Source organism: Rattus norvegicus, chromosome 14 (genome assembly GCF_021556685.1).
Source record: "Rattus norvegicus strain SHRSP/BbbUtx chromosome 14, alternate assembly SHRSP_T2T, whole genome shotgun sequence".
Classification (NCBI taxonomy): domain Eukaryota; kingdom Metazoa; phylum Chordata; class Mammalia; order Rodentia; family Muridae; genus Rattus; species Rattus norvegicus.
The window spans coordinates 8587195-8610042 of record NC_141547.1 but is presented as its reverse complement, the minus strand read 5'-3'; positions in this window follow the sequence as shown (position 1 = coordinate 8610042).

Here is a 22848-nt window from a genome sequence, read left to right as displayed (position 1 = left end):
TTGCTTTTGTTTTAAAGAGAGGAAGCATATAATGGATAAAAATATAAAAAAAAAACTATATAGACCCAGCCTGGTTGATTTCTACTTTGAATTGCCTAGATTTTCCCCAATTGTGCCAAAATAAAAAGAGAGATGATCAAAAGCTATTTAAGCTGTTACTTGAATAGTTATGCTTTAAAATATCTTTAAATTTAGTTTCTTTAACCTTATGTTTATGAATGTTTTGCCTGTACCCCACGCATGCCTGTTGGATCCTGAGGAAGCCTGGGTTATAGACGGTTGTGAGCCACCACGTGAGTGCTGGGAACTAACTGAGCCTGGGTCTCCTGCAAGAGTAGCAAGAGCTTTTAACCACCGAGCAATCTCTCCAGCCCCAAATAGTTATGCTTTAATAATTTTATTGAAAACAGAATTTTCCCATTAGCTGGAATGCTTAGTTATTAATCATTCTGTAAAACTGGGATATGGACTTAAGAAATCTTTGTATGGACAATGTAAGGTATGCTCATATGTGTGCACACATGTCCACGTAAATGCAGAAGACTGTGTTAGAGTGGCTGTTTCAGACAAGAGTTGAAGTTGGTAGATATCAGAAATAGACTGGTAAGAGAAGACTGATGATCTTATAAGACTTATGGAAATGGGCTGAGAATCAGGTGGATGGCTCTTAAAATCTTCCTTCCTTGATGAGACAAGGAAGTCTCAGGGTAGAGACAGAAGGCGGGTTTGTGAAATGCTATCTGGAAAGAATTCTTGATGTGATTCCCACTCCCTCCCTTCTTCTTGACTTCTTTTTTTTTTTTCTGGAGCTGGGGACCGAACCCAGGGCCTTACGCTTGCTAGGCAAGCGCTCTACCACTGAGCTAAATCCCCAGCCTCCCTCCCTTCTTCTTGACCAGTGGTTCTCAACCTGTGGGTCACATGACTCCTTTGGGGGGAGGTCAAGTGACCTATTCACAGGGGTTGCATATAAGATATCCCACACATCGGATACTTACACTGTGGTTCGCAACAGTAGCAAAACTACAGTTACGAAGTAGCAACGCAAATGATTTCATGGTCGGGGTCAGCACAGCATGAGGAGTTGAGGCATTGGGAAGGCTGAGGAGCACTGATGTGGACAGATGAGGGTGGATTGTCCTCGGTCCTCATCTTGTGCTTACTGAGTCGTGTTTTCGGTGGAGACACTTGGAAAGCATGGATGTGTGCCCCGGAAATGGGAGACACGGTTAGCTGATGTCTGGCTTCCCATCTGAGAAAGGGCCAGGGGGAGGTGGCTGTCAACGGTGCCTATGGGGAAGTCTTGATTGACCTCAATTCTGAGACTGATGGCTCCAGAAGATCCATGTGCATTTTCTATGAACTGAATGGGGTCTTTACACACATGCACATGCACACGCACACACACACACACACAGAGATACACATATACATACAGACACACACACAGACACACACACTCACACACACATGCACAGACACACACAGACACACACACAAACACACACACACACATACACTGACACACACACACACACACTGACACACACCTACTTACACACATATGGGGAGATTTAATAGGGATATAAAATGACCTAAGAGAGCCTGAATGGGTGCCCATTTGAGTTGTTACACAGGGCAGAGGATACAAGGGAAGGGTACCTGTTGCATAGATGTGTGAAGGCTTAGAAAAATGCCCGTCAAGATGAGCACTCAATTGTTCAGAGCAGCTCTCGGATACAGAAAGATAGAGACTCAGGCATGTACTGTGGATGTTTCCACTAAAATGGTAGTGTTTTACTCAACGTCACCATTTTATTTGCTATGTAGCCCAGGATGGCCTTGAACCAGTTACCCCCCATATTATAAGATTTGGCCGCACTGCCTGGTTTGATGGTGCTTCTAAAGCTTGCCTTTCCAGTTCTAACAAATGACAAGTTCTTACTCACGGAAGCTATTAAAAACGAATGTATGAGCTTGGTGTAGTGGGGCACAGTTTTAATCTAAGCACTCAGAAGGTAGAGGCAGGCAGAGCTCTGTGAATTCAAGGCTAGTGTGTTCTACAAGAACTCTGAGTCCCTGAGTCCCAGCTCACCAGAGTTACACAGTGAGATCCTGACAAAACAATCCACCCAAAACAGGAGCAGCAGCAACGGAAAACCGGCGATGTGCGTGTATAGTGAGCATGCCTGACCTCAGAAGACGTTACCTTCTTGGCATGTGGGATGGCCATTCAAAATTTTATTTATTCATACATAGTTTGTGGGTGCGGTGCTGAAATTTCCCTTTGCCTTTGACCTCCGATCAGGTACTCTCATATGGGAGTCTTTGATGTGTGCCAGAAGGAAATGCTATGTCTGGTTTCACTGTGAAATTCATGGCACCCTCTGCTCGTAATAATACAAGAGCCCTTTGCTAGTCAACCCGTGTGTTCATCTATGTGACTGCGTCTCCTCAGGGAAATGCTAGAAAATGGGGTTTGTGTGGCCTCCTCCTCCACTTGGCTTTTTCTTCCCCTCTCTCCCCTTTCCCCATCTGTGTCCAGGTAGCTATTACTTGTCTCCTACAATAGCACTGCTCCCGCTGCAGCCCAGAGTGCATTTTAATGTAGGAGCTGGACTTCAGTCATCGCACCAGGTCACTTTCTGAGTTACGGTTTATGGGGCTGATTAAACTTTAGCACTATAACTGTTGACTTTACAGGCCGGCAAAGAGACTCAGAATGTCACACTCTGGATAATTTGTGCTTCCCAATCTCGAAAAATCAAACAGAGATAAGAGTTTAATGTGCTTGACAAAAGACACTGTCATCCACTTTCAAGTCCTCAATATTTGTAAGACCTCAATACTTAAAATGGAACGGTATCTTTCTCGCTAATGAAGTTCAGGTACAGTAAATAGTGATATGTATAAAAGGAGTGTTTTTAGCTACAGGGGTGACAAGGAAGATTTAAATGGTCTCCGGTGCTCTAAGCTGAACCACCTGCTTTTGACCCTTTGGTTTCTGGAGAATGAAGGATTTGCTCCTGGAATTTTCAAGGTTTGAGAAAAGCACAGCTCATATTTTTACTAGAGAAATAACCTTTGGTTAAAATACCACGGCACCATGAACTCAAGCCATTTTTTCCATTTAATCTGGGAGTTGGAAATGGAAATCAGTGACTGTTCCACAGGATTCCCTTCCCTCTGTGGTTCTGCATCGGGTTGTGGGGGATGACGGAGGCTCAGGGTGGGTTGCATTTGGAAGGACATGGGTGCTGAGGCTGCTCTTACCAGGAATCATGCGCAGATGGCTCACGGACTTGGCAAGGGGCAGAAGCTGAGCCTGCAGGTGACCTAGCGCTGAGTGGGTCAGCAGCTTCTGCTCTTCCAAGTCTCACGCACATGCAAACCCTCTTACGGGAATTTAGGTCGTAGCGCCGGTCATTCTATAATTTGTGTTGTGTCAATTTTAAGTTCTGATCTGGCAGGTTGTTTTCCAAGGCATACAAAGTACAATGAAGGCGTAAGGTGGAAAGCAGTGGTGCAAGCTCCTAGCAGTTTATACATTTACATCTATACATACAGATAGACACATGTACCTAGGCATCCTGCACAAAAATTCCTGGCATGAGCCACACGTTACACCAAACCTTCCGCAACGCTGACCAGAAGTTCAGTGATTGTGGCCATACTGGAGTGTTGCAGGTCCAGGGCTTAGTTACAATGTATCTTGGGCTATTTTTAGCTCACCCCAGCTGCTTCTTTCCCTGTACGTTGTGTCTGACCTGACACTCTTGTGATTAACACGTCAGAACGTTTGCAGTGTGTTAACAGACACCAGCTGCCACCCACCACTGCGAGCACACTGCGAGCACTATTAGATGGCACCCGAGGCCTCTGAGTAGAGATTCCCCGATTTGATTTAACTCATTTAACTCACACACCTGATGCTCCTACCAATGTGTCTATAAGGGCCTTGATTGGTGGCTTTCTCTGTCTTGTTACTATAAAACTTCCTGAAGTGGTCATCTTCTTGGAACTTGGAACGTGGGGTAACTTGAGTTGTTATTTAGAATAAACTGTTTCTTACCCCCTTTGAGGTGAGAGTTGTGTTTTTCTGTGGATGGCGTATACAACACACACAATTATATATGTAGTATGTGCCTGTGTATATACAGGTTTCCCTCCATATCCATGCATTATTTTCTGTTTCCATGATATCATTCCAAATAACGAAATGTGTAGATGATCAGATTTCTGTGGTGGCCCTCCAAGTTTATAATGGAGCCTACAGATAGGAAGATAGTTCTCTCTCTCTCTCTCTCTCTCTCTCTCTCTCTCTCTCTCTCTCTCTCTGTCATGAAGGTCTTTCTGTTTGTCATGAAGGTCTCTCTCTCTCTCTGTGCTGTCTCTCTGTCTTTCTCTCTTGCAATCACTATCAATCAGAATATCTGAATATCTTACATTCATACCTGGTCCCATGACCTTTCTACACTCTCTTACAGCCAGAGGGGCCTGGCATAGACCCAGCATCCCTAAGCCATCCCCTTAGAGCCAGCACCCCTAAGCCATCCCCTTACTGTGCTGTCTCTGGTTCTGGATTGGGAACTCAGTGGTAGCATCCCCTGCCTTCCCTTCCTTCTTCCTTAACATTCCAATCTTTCTTCCTTGTCCCAGCATTCCTATCAATCTATTATGGCCCAAGGCAAATGAAATATTAGTCATTTGTTTCCCCAGTGGCTGGGGACCCAAGGTATGAATTCACACAGATATAAATACATATATGCAGATTGTTCTGAAGCAAGCCCTTTAATTCCGATGTACTTGCAAATTTCCTAAATACTGTTATGATAATAGTAGGTGATTTATTTTACGTCCGGGTACATCTGAAGGGTGCGGCAACATTGTGATTTGCAAACCATTTAAGTCGCTAGGATCGGAGTGTTTGGCTTCATCTGCAGAGTTCGCCCACAGGAATTTAATATAAAGGCTTTTATTCATGTTGTTTGAGTGTGGTACTTCCCAAGATCTGATGGATGAGTTTGAAATGTGTGTGTGTGGGGGTGGGGGTGGGGGGGAGGGAGGAGAGAAGGAAATTAGTCCTTCTGCATCTTCTAAGGAAAAGCAAACCTTCACCCTCCATTTCCTACACATCTGCTGAGAAGAGTCAAGGACTCCTAGAAGGAGTCCTAGAGAATGACCGCACGTGGGAGACCTTATTACTCAGATGTACGCTGAATGGGCACAGGCCCAGGGGACGATGAAGAAGAATATTGTCTCTCTAGCTCTCACATCTCACCTTGAAAGCTAGATGGAGGAGTGATTCAGTGCCCAGCACCCTCACTGTCTAAGCAACGTCGTCTCATTCCCATCCTTCTGCCCACAGTATTCCTGCATGGCCGGACAATGTCAGCAACCTGGCTTTGTTACGAATCTTTGTGGTGTGAAGTGATTTGGTTTTTTCCCTTAAACTCATTGTGTGCAAAATGAGTTGGGCAAAAAGCATGATTTTTGAGGTCCTTGTTATGCTTCTGTTTGATATTGTCCTGGCTGGTTTTGTGTGTCAACCTGACACAAACTGGACTTAGCACAGAGAAAGGAGCCTCAGTTGAGGAAATGTCTCCATGAGACCCAGCTGTAAGGCATTTTCTCAATTAGTGATCAAGGGGGGAGGACCCAGCCCATTGTGGGTGGTGCCATCCCTGGGCTGGTAGTCTTGGATTCCACAAGAAAGCAAGCTGAGCAAGCCAGGGGAAGCGAGCCAGTAAGTGACATCCCTCCATGGCCTCTGCATCAGCTCCTGCTTCCTGACCTGCTTGAGTTCCAGTCCTCACTTCCTTTGGTGATGAACAGCCATGTGGAAATGTAAGCTGAGTAAACCCTTTCCTCCCCAACTTGCTTCTTGGTCATGATGTTTGTGCAGGAATAGAAACCCTGACTAAGACAGAAATATATGGTTCTTTTATTTCCATTCCCTCCCTGAATTAGAATTTTTCCTTCGTTATGATTTTTAATAATGGTTTTATAATTTACTATTAAAAATTACACTATTGATTGATTGATTTTGTGCGTGCGTGTGTGTGTGTGTGTGTGTGTGTGTGTGTGTGTGTGTGTGTGTAGCTTTCAGGAGTTGGTTCTTTTCTCTCCTACCATGTAGGTGTCTGGATCAAGCTCAGATTGTCTGCTTGTCAGTAAGTGCCCTTCCCTGCTGGCCCACCCCAGTTAAAGATGACGGCCTCACTATGCAGCCTGGGCTGCTGGGACTAGCTTTGCACACCAAGCTGTCCTGGAACTCATGTTACTGTGTGTGCTGTCCCTGCCTCTGCCTCTACAGTGTAGGGAAAGTATGCGCCACTGTGCCTAGCCGAGACTGGCCTTGAACTCACACTTTATTCTGGTGACCGGCTTATTACGTTTCTATGTGTTCTTTTCACTATTAATTGAGATTCTATAACACGTTAATCTCCGGCATATATGAATGCTGAACAGGACACTTAAAAACTTTCTTCCAAAAAAATTACGAGTGAAGAGGCTCTTTCAGTAGTACAGTATATATAATTTATCACACACCAGGCCTGACTATGTTCCTAGTACTAATAGCAGAGAGAGGGATGCATGAACTCATGTCCGTTCTAGGGCTGAGGAAATAAAGGGTCTCTGGGGATTAGGAGAGTAAAGAGATGGATGTCCTTCCCTGTGGTATGCATGCTGGGGTTTTGCATCCTCCATTTTGTTTTTCCCAGGCTGTCCAGACGCTGCTGCACACTGGGCTGGAAGGTTGAAGCAGAGTCCAGAAGATCCGGCCCTGTCTGGGAGTGAACGTGTCTAGGGGTAGTGGGGGGAGTCCTCCATTTTGTGGGGAGCTCAAGGAAATCTGTCCTGACGTGGAGACTACAGCCTCAGCAGCGAGGTGCAACACTTCTCCGACATAACTAGGAATGAGGTTCTAAGATACAGAAGCTGGAGCTTAACAAAGGGGAAGAGCGATATCAAGGAAAGAAATAAAAGATCTTGGTAGTTTGTGAGGTGAAGGGAACAGTGAGGGGGATTGGCGAATCAGAAGAGGGCGCCTCGTGGAGAGTAGAGTACTTTGGCATATACCCAAAAGATGCTCCAACATATAACAAAGACATATGCTCCACTATGTTCATAGCAGCCTTATTTATAATAGCCAGAAGCTGGGAAGAACCCAGATGCCCTTCAACAGAGGAATGGATACAGAAAATGTGGTACATTTACAAAGTGGAGTACTACTCAACTATTAAAAACAAATGTCATGACTTCATGAAATTCTTAGGCAAATGGACCAAACTTGAAAATATCATACCGAGAGAGATAACCCAATCTCTCTCACACTCACAAACCACATATGGTATGCACTCACTGATAAGTGGATATTAGTCCAAGAGCTTGAATTACCCAAGACACAATCTGTAGACCATATGAAGCTTAAGAAGAAGGGTGAACAAAATGTGGATGCTTCAGTCCTTCTTAGAAGGGGGAACAAAAATATTCATAGTAGGGAATACAGAGACAAAGTGTGGAGCAGAGACTGAACAAAAGGCCATCCAGAGACTGCCCATGTATATACAGCCACCAAACCCAGACAATATTGCTGATGCTAAGAAGTGCATGCTGACAGGAGCTTGATATATCTGTCTCCTGAGAGACTCAGCCAAAATGAGACAAATACAGAGGTGAATGCTAGCAGCAGACCATTGAACTGAAAATGGGGTCCTCATAGGAGGAGTTAAAGAAAGGACTAAAGGAGCTGAAGATGCTTGCAATCCCATAAGAACAACAATACCAACCAACCAGAGATCCCTGGGACTAAATCCCTACCCAAAGAGTACACATGGAACAAAACATGACTCCAGCTGCATATGTAGCAGAGGATGGCTTTGTTGGGCACCAATGGGAGGAGAAATCCCTGATCCTGCCAAGGCTGTATCTCCCATTGTAGGGGAATGCCAGGGCAGGGAGGCAAGAAGGGGTGGGTAGATGGGTGGGAGAGCGCCCTCAAGAAGCAGAGGGAGGGAGGATGGGATAGGGGGTTTATGGATGGGGAATCGGGAAAGGGGATAACATCTGAAATGTAAATAAATAAAAAAATTCAATACAAAAAGAAATAAATGGTAAGGTAAAAGGAAGAAAAAAATGAATGGCTCAATGGTAGACCCTATGTCCTTGGAAAAAAGAAGCCAAATGGCAAGTCAGCAGATGGACAGAAATAACTGAGAATAGGACAGAAATTAATGAAAGAAAACTTAAAAAGCAACAAAGAATCAGTGAAGCTAATAAATGATTCTTTGAATATATAACAAGATTAATGAACTCTTAGCCAAACTAATGAAAGAGAAGACCCAAATTATTAAAATTAGGGATTCTATATCAGATACTAATAAAATTCAGAAAACCATAAGGATATACTTTAAAGATTTGTATTCCACTAAATCAAGAAATACAAAAGGAATGATTCACTAGATATATGTGGCCTATGAAAATTAAACTGGGATATGATAACAGTTTAAACAGATTCATTCTAAATAATGAGATTGGAGCAGTAAGTGAAGGAAAATAATCTCATATCTGAAAAAAAAGTCGAGGCCCAGATGGATTCACTGGTGAGTTTTACCAGATCTGCAGAGAATCAACATGTTTCTCAAGGTAGTCCATAAAGTAGAAATGCAAGGAATGGTTGCAAGTTATTTGATGAAGCCAATATTATCCTGCTACGAAACCAGATAAAGGCATACCATAAAAGTAATCCAACCATCTTGCTGATTAACCTAGTTGCAGATATTCTTACAACCTGAAAACTGAATTCACAAACACATAAAAAAAATCAACCACCTCGATATCAGTAAATGTAATATATTACATAAACAGACTCAAGGACAGAAATCACACATTCCTCTAAAGAAATGCAGCAAAACCTTTCGACAAAATCCAACATTCATTCACGGTAGAAGTGCAGATAGACTAGGGATGGAGGGAACATATCCCAACAAAAATATAAACAACACCCTTCCTTATAAAAGCCGAGAGAGGCTAGGGATGGAGGGGACATAGCCAAGCACAGTGAAAGCTACGAAGTGAAAGCTTTGTCCAGAACCATATTAAATGGAGAAACCACAAAGCATCTCCACTATCCTCAGAGACAAGTCTGTTTTCTCCTCTTTACTCAGTGTAGTGCTTAAAGCCACCGCTATAGCATAAGACAGAAAAAGGAAACAAAAGAAGCACAGAGGGAGAAGCCAAAGTATTCTTATCTGCAGATGTTACAATTCAATATGTAAAAGAAACTTAAAGACTGTATCAAAAAACTCTTAGATATGAGGAAACTTTCAGCAAATGATAAGACACAAATTTAACATACAAAAATCAGTGCACCTAAGGTAACAACGAAGATTCTGGGAAAGGAATCAGGGAAATGGTCCCATTCATAATTGCCAATAAACAAAACAAAATATTTTTAAATCTAATCAAAGAACTGAGAGACCTCTATGATGACAACTTTAAAGTGCCAAAAAATGACACTGAAGAAGATACTAGAAGATGGGAAGAGAGCAGAGCGCATGCTCATGGATTCGAGGAACAAAGAGTGAAAATGGTTATTTGACCAAGAGCAGTCTACAAATTCAGACTACCAAAATTCTCATGCCTCTTTCCACAGAAATAGAGAAAACAATCTTAAAACTTATACGGGTGCACAGAATATCCTTGCTAGTCAAAGAAATCCTGAACAAAATGAATAATGAACAATGGAGTTTAACATACCCGGACCATAGCAGCAGCAGCAGCAGCAGCAGCAGCAATAACAACAACAGCAACAGCAACAATAGTAGCAACAACAACAATAGCACTAGCACCACCACCAGCACCACCAACAATAGCAAAGCAGCAACAATAGTGACAACAACAGCAGGAACAGTGACAACAACAGCAGCAACAATAACAACAACAGCAGCAATGATAACAACAGCAGCAACAGTGACAACAAGTGCAGCAACAATAACAACAGCAGCAACAGCAACAAGAGTAGCAACAATAACAACAACAGCAGCAATGATAACAACAGCAGCAACAGTGACAACAAGAGTAGCAACAATAACAACAACAGCAGCAACAGTGACAACAACAGCAGCAACAGCAGCAGCAACAATAACAACAACAGCAACAGCAACAAGAGTAGCAACAATAGCACTAGCACAACCACCACCACCACTAACAATAGCAACAGCCGCAACAACAATGACAACAGCAGCAGCAACAGTGACAACAGCAACAATAACAACAACAGCAGCAACAGTAACAACAACAGCAGCAACAGTGACAACAACAGCAGCAACAATAACAACAGCAGCAACAGCAACACCACCACCAATCAACACTAGCAACAGCAGCACCACCACCACCAACAATAGCAACAGCAGCAACAACAGTGATAACCCCAGCAACAACAATAACAACAACAGCAACAACGGCGGCAGCAATAACAACAACTACAACAACCAACACTAGCAACAGCAGCAGCAACACAGCACTGGCACAAATCATCCAAACAGAACAGAGGGTCCAGATACAAACTCACACAGTGGCAGCCTGTGATCTTTGTTGAAGATGCCAAAATTATACACTGGAGCAGAGGAGGCCTCTTCAACAAGTGGCATTGGGAAAATTGGATACCCATGTGTAGAGGAATGAAAATTAATCTCTATTTCTGACCCTGTGAAATCCCAATCCCAAAAGGATCAAAGACATTAATGTAGGACTTGAAATTCTGAACCAGTTAGAGGAGGAAGCAGAGAAGACACTTTAAATACGAGCACAGTCCCATCCTGAACTGGACTCCAGGTGCTCGGGAAACAATGCCAACAATTGACAAATGGGGCAGAATGAGATGAAAGAATTCCTGCGCAACAAAGGAAATGGTTAACTAAATGAAGAGACAAACTCTAGAGTGGAAGAAAAATCTTTGCTAGTTGCGTCCTACAGAATATTATCTGTAGTATGCAGAGAGTAAGAGAAAAAAAAAAAGAAACAAGAAATCTAACAGTCCAATCCATAGGTGAGATAATGGAATAGACAGTTCTCAAGAGAGGAAATAGAGGTAGGCCTGACAAGATGGCTCAGTGGGTAAAGACTGATGACTGCTAAGACTGATGACGTCAGTTGAATCCTCAGATGATGGAAAGGGAGAACCACCCTTCTAGGCTGTCCTCTGACCTCCACATTTAAACACCACAGTAGAGTTGTCCACACTATACTGCAGAATGGTCTTGTGTAGGCATTAATTTTTCTCACCCTACTTTTAATAAGGGTTCAACATCTCCTCTAGTCCACCACTCACCAGAGGTAGTAGAAGAGAAAGCTATTAGGACATGGGGGAAACATACCTGTTTATAAATAGTTCTTTGGGGCCAAGTCCCACCTTTGTTTTCAGGATATCAGCAGTTCAGTCCAGTAGAAAATGCCAAATACAAATCAGCAGCTGCAGTACAGTTTCGTCAGCAGACACCACACACGAACCATCAGCTCAGTCCAGTCTACTTGGCAGTCACCACACACGAACCAGCAAGGGCAGTTCAATCCTGAAGAATCCTCAAGGCTCACCAACAGGGCTGAGGCCACAGAAGCAGCAGGAAGCCTCAGAAACCTCATGAGAACTTAGAGGAACTCAGTAATGCAATGTAAGGTGAACCAATATGTGACAGTCATTAGCAAAGAATAGAGAGGTGGAACGAAGCAAACCAGTGCTTGACCTCCCACTGTCTGTGGGGTCATATTCATACACCTTCATCATGTGTCCTTTCACATGTCTGCTTTAGCAAGACATCCTCTCACCTGTGTGCCCCAGCAAAACATCATTTGGCATAACTGACTTTCCAAAGAAGCCAGTAGTTTCCACTTCAGTCTTACCTACACAAGCACTCAATTTTGAAGTTAGTCTTCTGTTAATACAAGTCACAGTGACCTGGAGACCTCCAAGTTTCTGGATTGATGGCCCAGTTTTCAGCTAGAGACGGGGTAAGCAGGTCCTGGAGGTTTGCTGTGGGTGATGAGAGGAACTTAGCAGAGGTCTCTCTAGTGAGATTGAAGAACACGCTTCTTCCGGTTCCAGGCATTGGATCCCTTGTTTGCTGGATCACTGGACAGTTCTGTTATTCATCACTCTTAATTGAGTTAATTCTAGTTGGTCACATGCAGTTCTGATGGACAGGGAGGCTCTTCTTCACAGAAGTAGGAACCCCACCGTGCCTGTTGCTTCTTGTGTCCTCTTTACTCCAGTACAGTGAATCCGAAGAGATATGTGAGGTGGCTTCTTGCTTTCCTGGAAGGAGACTGGAGGGTGACTGGCAACAAGGAAGCTTCCTCTTTCATGTTCATTCTTTTCAGCTGCAACTCTGCTTTTAGAAGCCTCTGCCTATCAAGTGTAGGCATTAAAATGGTGTGACACTACACGTGGATTCTTTATGTGGCACTGAACATTGAAGCCAGGACTTTACACACACTAGGCAAGTACTCTACTAAAAGACTGGCATTCCTGTATTTTTTTAAATTCAATTTTTAAAAAATAGTTTTGAGTGGAGTAACAAAAACCCAGGATAGCGAAAACTATTCTCAACAATCAAAGACCTTCTGGGGGAATCACCATCCCTGACCTCGAACTGTATTACAGAGCAATAGTGATAAAAACTGCTTGGTATTGGTACAGAGACAGGCAGGTAGATCAATGAAATAGAATTGAAGACTGGGAAACGAACCCACACACCTACAGTCACTTGATCTTTAACAAAGGAGCTAAAACCATACAGTGGAAAAAAGATAGCATTTTCAACAAATGGTGCTGGTTCAACTGGAGGTCAGCATGTAGAAGAATGCAGATCGATCCATGCTTATCACCCTGTACAAAGCTTAAGTCCAAGTGGATCAAGGACCTCCACATCAAACCAGATACACTGAACCTAATAGAAGAGAAAGTGGGAAGAGCTTTGAACACATGGGCACTGGGGAAAATTTCCTGAACAGAACACCAATGGCTTATCCTCTAAGATCAAGAATTGACAAATGAAACCTCATAAAACTGTAAAGCTTTTGTAAGGCAAAGGATACTGTCAACAGGACAAAATGGCAACCAACAGATTGGGAAAAGATCTTTACTGATCCTACATCTGATAGGGGGGGCTAATGTCCAATATATACAAAGAACTCAAGAACTAAGACTCCAGAGAATCAAATAACTCTATTAAAAATGGGGTAGAGAGCTACAAAGGGAATTCTCAGCCAAGGAATATCAAATGGCTGAGAAACACCTAAAGAAATGTTCAACATCTTTAGTCATAAGGGAAATGCAAATCAAACCAACACTGAGATTCCACCTCACACCAGTCAGAATGGCCAAGATCAAAAACTCAGGTGACAGCAAATGCTGGCGAGGATGTGGAGAAAGAGGAACACTTCTCCATTGTTGGTGGGATTGCAAGCTGGTACAACCACTTTGGAAATCAGTCTGGAGGTTCCTCAGAAAATTGGACATTACACACATACACACATATATACGTATACATACACACATAAACACACATACATACACCCACATACACTCATACACATACACACAGACACATATGCACATATGCACATACACATACACATACACATACACATACACATACACATACCTGAGGACCCAATTATACCTCTCCTGGGCATATACCCAAAAGATGCTCCAACATACAATAAGGACACATGCTCCACTATGTTCATAGCAGCCCTATTGATAATAACTAGAAACTGGAAAGAACCCAGATGCCCTTCAACAGAGGAATGGATACAGAACATGTGGTACATTTACACAATGGAGTACAGCTATTAAAAACAATGACTTCATAAAATTCTTAGGCAAATGGATGGAACTAGAAAATATCATCCTGATCAAGGTAACCAAGTCACAAAAGAATACACACGGTATGCACTTATTGATAAGTAGGTATTAGGCAAAGGAATATCCAAGATACAATTACAGATCATATGGAGCTCAAGAAGGAAGAGCGAAGTGTGGATGCTTCAGTCCCTCTTGGAAGGGGAACAGACGTATTCACAGGAGGAAATAAGGAGACAAAGGGTGGAGCAGAAACAGAAGGAAAGATCATCCGGAAAACGCCCCATCTGCACATCCATCCCATATACAGACACCAAACCCAGACACTATTGCTGATGCCAAGATGTGCATGAGCCTGATACAGCTGTACCCTGAGAGGCTCTGCCAGAGCCTGACAAACACAGAGGCAGATGCTCACAGACAACCATTGAACTGAGCATGGGGTTCCCAATGGAGGAGTTAGAGAAAGGACTGAGGTAGCTGAAGGGTTTGCAACCCCATAGGAAAAACAACAATATCAACCAACCAGATCTCCCAGAGCTCCCAGGGACTAAACCACCATTCAAAGAGTACACCTGGAGGGACCCATGGCTCCAGCTGCATATGTAGCAGAGGATGGCCTTAGTGGGACATCAGTGGGAGGAGAGGCCCTTGTTCCTGTGAAGGCTCCATGGCCCAGTGTAGGGGAATGCCAGGGCAGGGAGGTGGGAGTGGGTAGGTGGGTGGAAGAATACCGTCATAGAAGCTGGGGGGTGGGTGGGATAGGGGGTTTCTAGAGAGAAAACTTGGAAATGGGAAAACATTTGCAGTGCAAATAAAGAAAATATCCAATAAAAGCAGTTCTGAGGGGCGCCACTATCGCTCAGTGGTAGAGTACTTCGTTGGTACTCCTGAAGTCCTAGGTTCAACCCCCAGGCTCAATCCAGGTACCACATCTACACACAAAATACAAGTTTTGAAATTTTGATTTTTCTGGGCACCTGGTTTTGCCTGCTTATCAATCATTCATCTTTACCTTCAACTTTTAAAAATAGAGGATGCACCACTAAATCCGTAGACGTCTGCATGGACTCCTGTTTATTGAGGCCTACATGATAGTTGGGCTCCCCCTGGCATCTACAATTCTCTTATTAGGTCACAGTTAAGCTTGAGGTTGTCTTGTGTAGAGCGGGTTTTCGTATGTGGCAGCTACACTTTACATCTGCTTTTGTGTTCCATTTCCCATCAGCCTGTAGCCAGCTCTCGGTTCACATACATGCTGCACCCTGGGCATTAATGGAGCTCCTCGGTGCAGACCAACAACAGCAGGAGCAGAAGACTCCTTTTCCAAAGCAATGGTGAGAGACAGATTCTTGCCCTGACGCTCGCACACACCAGCTTCCTGGGGGCCCTTCTGTTACTAATTAATTCTGTTCAGCCAACTGTGGACCCTGCACATTGCAGTCCCCTCAGCCCGCGTAGCTCCATCTCGATGACAAAGACTTGGAGCAATTTTAGAAAATGCTCTGGAGAGGTGGGATGAGAAAGTCTCTGGCCCCTCCCACTGGCCTATGGCGTATACTCCTGAACAGTGAGGTGTTGCAACGCACCCAAGGTGAGCCTTACTTTCATTTTTCCAACGTTCAGGAACATCCACAATTGTTCGAGGATTCAATATAAAATACTTCTCGGATCCATTTTTCATTTCATTTAAAATAACGGTGCTTGTGCTAGCGTTTAGGAATTGTCTTTCTCTTCAATGCCTTAGAATTTTGATAGCAACTGTGGGAGAAATGCTGTGGCCTTTTGAATATTGTGGAGAGTGACCATCTTGGGTCCTGAGCAAAGATTTGTCCAGGACAGCAGGCCATTTTCTTTCTTGGATTTTCATTCATGTCAAATCGTCTCCATATCTTCTCTCCAGAAAAGTCTTGTTGCTCACGGAGAATCCTCCAAGTGGCACTGACTAGTGCAGGGCTGGCCTGACTAGTACAAGGCTGGGCTGACTAGTGCAAGTCAGGGCTGACTAGTGCTGACCTCCAACCCACCCCCAGTCTTAGCAACATTATCAGGTAACAAACTGCACACGCAGTTAAAGACCTTTTAATATGTAATATTTCTCCCTATTACATGATGTTTTTAGCCCATTTACTAGTATATACTCCTTATTTAGAACATTTTTGTCTTCACTGGAATTATTTACTATTAAATGGTCAGCTTTTTAAAAGAATTAACTTTTTCGGGAGAATTTCATGCATGAGTATTCCACTTCCCTCTCCAGCTCTCCCTCTTGTGGCCTAAATTTCCAATTAAATCCATGAACTGTTCTTCTTTAATCATCGTTGTTACTCACATATATACACATTCATACACCCACTCATATACACACACACATGCACATATACACACAAACACCCACATATGCATACACAAAGACACATATACACATATGCACATACACATACACATACTCATACACCCACTCATATGTACATACACACCTATATACATATACATACACACATACACACACATACATACACCCACATACACACATACACATACAGACACATATACACATACACACATACACATACATACTCACACACCCACTCATATGCACATACATACATATATGCATATACATACACACATACATACACCCACATACACCCATACACATACACACACAGACACACATACACATACAGACACATATACACATACACACATACACATACATACTCACACACCCACTCATATGCACATACATACATATATGCATATACATACACACATACATACACCCACATACACCCATACACATACACACACAGACACACATACACATACAGACACATATACACATACACACATACACATACATACTCACACACCCACTCATATGCACATACATACATATATGCATATACATACACACATACATACACCCACATACACCCATACACATACACACACAGACACACAGACACATACAGACACATATACACATACACACATACACATACATACTCACACACCCACTCATATGCACATACATACATATATGCATATACATACACACATACATACACCCACATACACCCATACACATACACACACAGACACATATACACATATACACATACACACACATATATACATACACACATACACACATACAGACACATTTGCACACATACATACACACTTACACATATACATACACACACATATATACACATACAGACACACACATATACATACATACACACATACACACCCACACTGAATCTGCTTCATGTGTTTAGGGATGAGCATCTGGGATTGGATAACCTATCAGGGAATTTTTCCCTAGAGAAGACTGTTGTCACTTTCTCAACAATCATTGGTTGCCTGTAGTTCTTGCTCTAGGGGTGGTGTCATGTGTGAGTTATTCCATTCAATTCATGTTAACAGGACAGCATTGTCATTGTGCAGGTGTTGTTCAGGTGACCATGTTTTTTAGCTTTCATAGGTGTGGCTTCCCTGTCATAGATAGATGACATTATCTTGCAGCAGACATCCTAGCCATGTGTCTTGGTCTTTCCCACTGTGACGTCTGTGATGGTCCCTGAGCCTTGGGTGTAGAGGTCGTGTTGCTGCTGTGTCAGTTGGGGTTGGGTACCATATGCAGCTGTTCTCTGCGCCCGTGACCATTTGTGGGTTTTGGAAATGGTGTCTGTATGATGTAAAAGAAGGTGCTTTGATGAAGGGCAGGGGCTACACTTTTCTGTGTTTACAAGAACAGACATTTAGCCGGGCAGTGGTAGCCACTCATTCTTCATAACTTTCATCCCAGCATTTGGGAGGCATTGGCACGTAGATCTCTGAGTTCAAGGTCAGCTTGATCCACAGTCTGAGTTCTAAGACAGCCAGGGCTACACAGAGAAACCCTGTCTCAGTGCTGCCCCCCAAAACAAACAAACAAACAAACAAACAAACAAACAAACAAACCAACCAACCAACCAATCAACCCAAAATCAAATTCCCCAAACCAAAACCGAAACAGAAGACAGTATTGAGGATGTGGTTAGAAGTTACACTGGTTGGCAAAGTGTCATGAGTAGTTTCTCTTCAAGGGTCTGTGATCTCACCAATTATAGGTCGTTGTCTAGGTTTATGTGTTACCAGACACAAATTCCCTCCTACTGAAGGGCTCTACACCTAATTAGATGGCTGTGCCTAATATATAAATGCCACTATTGTACCCATGGGGACATCTTGTCACGCTGGACACTGTTGTGCTCCAAGCCTTGCATTTGAAGTGTGTGGTGTCGTCAGCAATAGGAAACAAAGGGCAGTAGCCATAGCCTACAGAGTTAGGGAGAGGAGCTCTTGGATTCCCCTGAGGATGACTGGCCTTTGGCTGAAAGTCTTGTGTTGCCTGGAAACTTTTTTCATGGAGCTTCCGGTTGCAAACCTCAACAAGAGCTGAAGAGACCATGCACCGTGGGGAGCCGGGAGGAAGCTTTAATGGAGGTAGACATCCGATGTCTCTGTACCTGAGCAGAATGTAAACACTCAGCTATCCATCTGTCTTTATAGAGCTGTATATGTAATATATATATATATATATAATGTAAAATTTAATTTATTTGTAAATTATTTCAAATTTATTTATTTATTTCAAATTTTATTTGTTCCTTTATTTCATAGTACATAAAATATTTGAAAATTTTACTGTAAAGCTTTGTCTACACACACACACACACACACACACACACACACACACACACACACACACCCATACTGCATTAGTTATTTTTCTGTTACTGTGATAAGGCACCATGACCAAGGGCAACTTAAGGAGGAATTTCTTTTGGCTTATGTTTCTGTAAGGTTTATCATGGTAGAGACAACATGGCAGCAGGCATGGCAATGCCAGGAACATGCAGCCTAAAAGCAGTCCATCACCTGGGGGCCAAGTGCTCAAATGCTTCAGACTATGGGGGACATATTTCATTCAAAGGACTACCCTTAGACTTGATTCAGAATATACTGAAGAGCTTTATAGGTGTCCTTTGGTAAAAGGTCACCAGGTCTCTAAAAAATATATATTAAAAATATATGATCCTTAAAAACAAAGAGAAAACGACCTCTTAAGAGGTCGGAGAGCTTTGTAGGACGTGGGCTCCCACTGAGGATCCGTGTTGTTCTGGAGGGGCCTGCCAGGTCAGGAGTCATCCTCACAGGCTTAGGTTGTTCCTCTGTGGCAAATCAGCACGCTGCATCCTGTGGTTTGAGATTCACTGACACAGCAACTTGAACCTGACCTTTAACCTTTGTGAAAGTCAACTCCTGGCTTGCAGGGAAACCCGTGTTTCATTGACTGTGAAATTAGGAGAATCTCCAATGAGTTAGGAACGATTAGCTTTCACTTTTGGATGAGAACATGCCAAGGACAAACCCTGATTCTGAGAGATCCTTTATGCAGAGCCTCATACCCTATGAAACCTTGGTGGCGGACAGCTCGTTGGGACAGTATAGCCAACGTCTTACCGTCTACCTCATTACTTCTTAGCGTGTCTTGGGGACTTTCTAAGTCAGTTTGCTCATGACCTCGAATCGTAATGTTTTGAGGGGCAACGACACCATTGTTGATGCTAAGACGGCAAGTATTTACGTGCCTATGTTTGTAAACGATATTTAACTGATACCTTTCTTCCAAGTCTTTCCAGCTGAGCCTTGTGTGTGTTTCAACTCTAGCTCCTTGTTCCTGCTTCTGCTAGATCCCTCATCACCGCGTTCCAAGTATTAGTCTATATGATTTCCTCTTGTACTATAAATTGCCCCAAAGCAGGACCTCTGTCTTTAGGTTCATTTGTAGCATGTGGCATGGGACTCGGAACATATTGTTAAAGTAAATGTTGGCAGAATAGACTAATTACATGACCTTTAAAAAAATGTCAGCATTAGGAGAGTGGGTCAGTTAAACGTGCAGGTGTGAGCGTGGCTATGACATTTGTATTTTATTTGCAAATTTCTAAATTTGGAGACCTATCCTGGATACAGGCTTGTGTGGCTCCTCTGACCTCGGAGCTCCTCTCCCTTCCCTGACTTTACTCAGTTTAAATATCCGTGGCGCTGGTTCCATAGATCGGCATTTTATTTTTGTTTGTTGTTTGTGGCTTTTTTTTTTTTTTTGAGGGAGGGCCTCGGGTATCCCAGGTTAGCTTTGAACTTCTGAACCTCTTCCCTCAAGCACTGGGAGACACTGACTGCCACCCCAGGTGTCAAACTTATCCTGTTCTCGAAGTTGAGATCCAAAGTACAAGTGTCTCTTTCCCATTCCCACGTCCTCCAGAATGACGCTGAGCGAGGCTCAAGAGCTAACTGCCCCTTACCCAGGTTGAATCTCACTCCATATGCTAAATGCTTAAAAGAAGCAATCATGAAGGGCCGCTACTGCCTTTCATCGCGGAAGCTGTTCCCCTAAAAGTAAGGAATTATATTGTCTGAAATAACTTTCTTCAGTTGTTCGATTTAATCGGAGGATTTTTGATTAAGCATTCGGGGTTTTGAATAAATAAGAGGCACAGTCCAGTAATCCGCGCGACCTCGGAAGGTAGCGGCACATTAAATGTTCGGCTCCCCTGCGCTTCAGAACAGCTTCTCCCTCCCGTCCTCCGCCACGGCTGCGCCCCACCCCAGAGGCAATCCCGGTATTGCAAGCTTCAGAAGTTAGCATTAAAATGAATACTTTTTAATTTCTGTGGATGAGATGGGGCTCTGGGCCCTGGGACAATGCTGATGGATGATGTTTTAATGCAGCTGAAATGTTATTTTTACTGAACCAGGGAAAACTATAAATTTTGTTTCATTGCCACTGATGTCTCTATGCATAAAACTATGGCGGCGCCCATCGGCCGTGAATAATCACCACGGCACGGCAGATGTTACTTTGCGGGGGGAAAGCAATTCTTATGCGGAAGAATTGTGGAAAGATTAATTGTCTACAGCTGTTTCATGGCCCACAGCAATCTTGATACATTTATGATAAGTTTAAGAGCCCACAAGAGGCAACTCCTATTCCCTATTGTGAGGAGTGGGCGGGGGAAGGAGCCGGTGGCTTTATTTTGACACCTGGATTCATAGAATCTGTCAGCTCCATTACAGCCTTCATAGAAATCTGGCAGTTGGCAGTTCTGAAATGATTGTGAGTGAGGTAAGATGCAGGAATTATCCATAAGTAGATAAAGAAAAGGAGACGGAGAAGAATTATTCAAATTTGTGCAAATGAATTGCTTCCATTTTTCCTCCCTCTGCCAAGTGGAAATTGAACGTGACCCGTTCTGACCTTTCTCTATTAAGTGCTGCAAATTGCAGTAAATGCACCGTTCTGAGCGCCCTAATGGGACAGAGCCCCAGCAATGCCTCATTAATAAGGGGAGTTTGACCTTGCTGGTCAGCCCTTCATTCGATATTGAAAAGAAATAAGAAAAAGAAGAGATGACCCACTGTAAATTTTGAACAATACGTTTGATTTAGTTTGCATATACTCCCAGTTAGGCGTTTCTGTGACCTTTTCCCTCTCCCGGTTTCCCTTCAGCCACAGGCAGGCTAGCAGCTTTCCGAGTTTACCTTGAGGCACCAATCCAGAGTGAGATTATTTTCACTGTGCGGGGAGAGGGGAGGGGGAATGGCAGGCAGGGTGGGAACCATTGGCCTCTCCATGCCTTCCCTCAGACCACACCCACCAAGCCTCCGGGTCTTCCCTCCCCTTCCCTTCCTGTTCCCCCTTTCTCCTTTCCCTTCCTCTTTTCTTCCTTCTTCCCTACCCTGTTTTCCTTTTAGATAAAGGAAGCTCAATAATGTGTGTGTGTGTGTATTCATATATGTGTATGTGTGCATATATATATGTGTGTGTATGTGTGTATATTCATATATATGTGTGTGTGGTGTATGTGTATGTATATTCATATATATATGTGCGTATATATACATATCTACATATATGTATATATATATAGATATATTAGTAAGCAAGCTTCTATTATATTAGGCTTCCATACTACCCCTTAAATCATTTAAATGGCCCTTAATTTTAACTGTCTTTCCACATATTCTCTCCCTTGTCACCCTCTTTCCGCCCCTCCCCACTTGGTCCTCCATCCCAGTCCCACTGGTCCATCCATAACTATCTATCCTTCTTCTCTTTTCTAATGAGATCTCTCTGTACCTCCCAGTCCCTTATGCTACACCTACCCTTTGTGGGTCTCTGCTGCTTGATTATCATTGATCAACTACTCATATCCACGTAGAAGCGAACACATATCAAATTTGTCTTTCTGATTCGGGGATACCTCACTCAGAATGATTTTTTTCCTAGTTCCATCCATTTACCTGCACATTTTATGACTTTAGTTTTTGTTTAATACCCAAGCAAATGTACCATTGTTTACATGTATGGCATCTTCCCACCTTCTGCATTCATTCTTCTGATGAAGGGCATCTAAGACGTTTGTACTTTTTGGCTACTAGGAGTAGAGCAGCAGCGAACAGCACTGAGCTCATTTCTCTGTGGTAGGTGAGGCATCTTCTGGGTATATGCTGGGTATGTGATTTATTTAGCTTGAGGTAGTTCTTCCTGAGGAACTGCCACACCGGTTTCCGGTTGACTGTACAAGTTTTCCCTCCCACCAGCAATGATTGTTCTTACTCTATATCCTCACCAGCATGACCTGTCACTTCTTATTTTGGATTTAGCCATTCTGATGGGCATACGATTAAATCCCAAAGTTGTCTTGATTTGCAGTTCCCTGATGATTAAGGATGGTGAGCATTTCTCTAAGTGTTTCTCTGCCATTTGAGTTTTCTCTTTCGAAAATTCTATTTAGACTTGCACCCCACTTTTAAAAACTGGGCTGTCCTTGTTGAGATCTAGTCTTTTGAATTCTTTATATGTTTTTGAGATTTGCCCTCTCTTGGATGTGTAGTTGGTGAAAATATGTTTTCGTTCT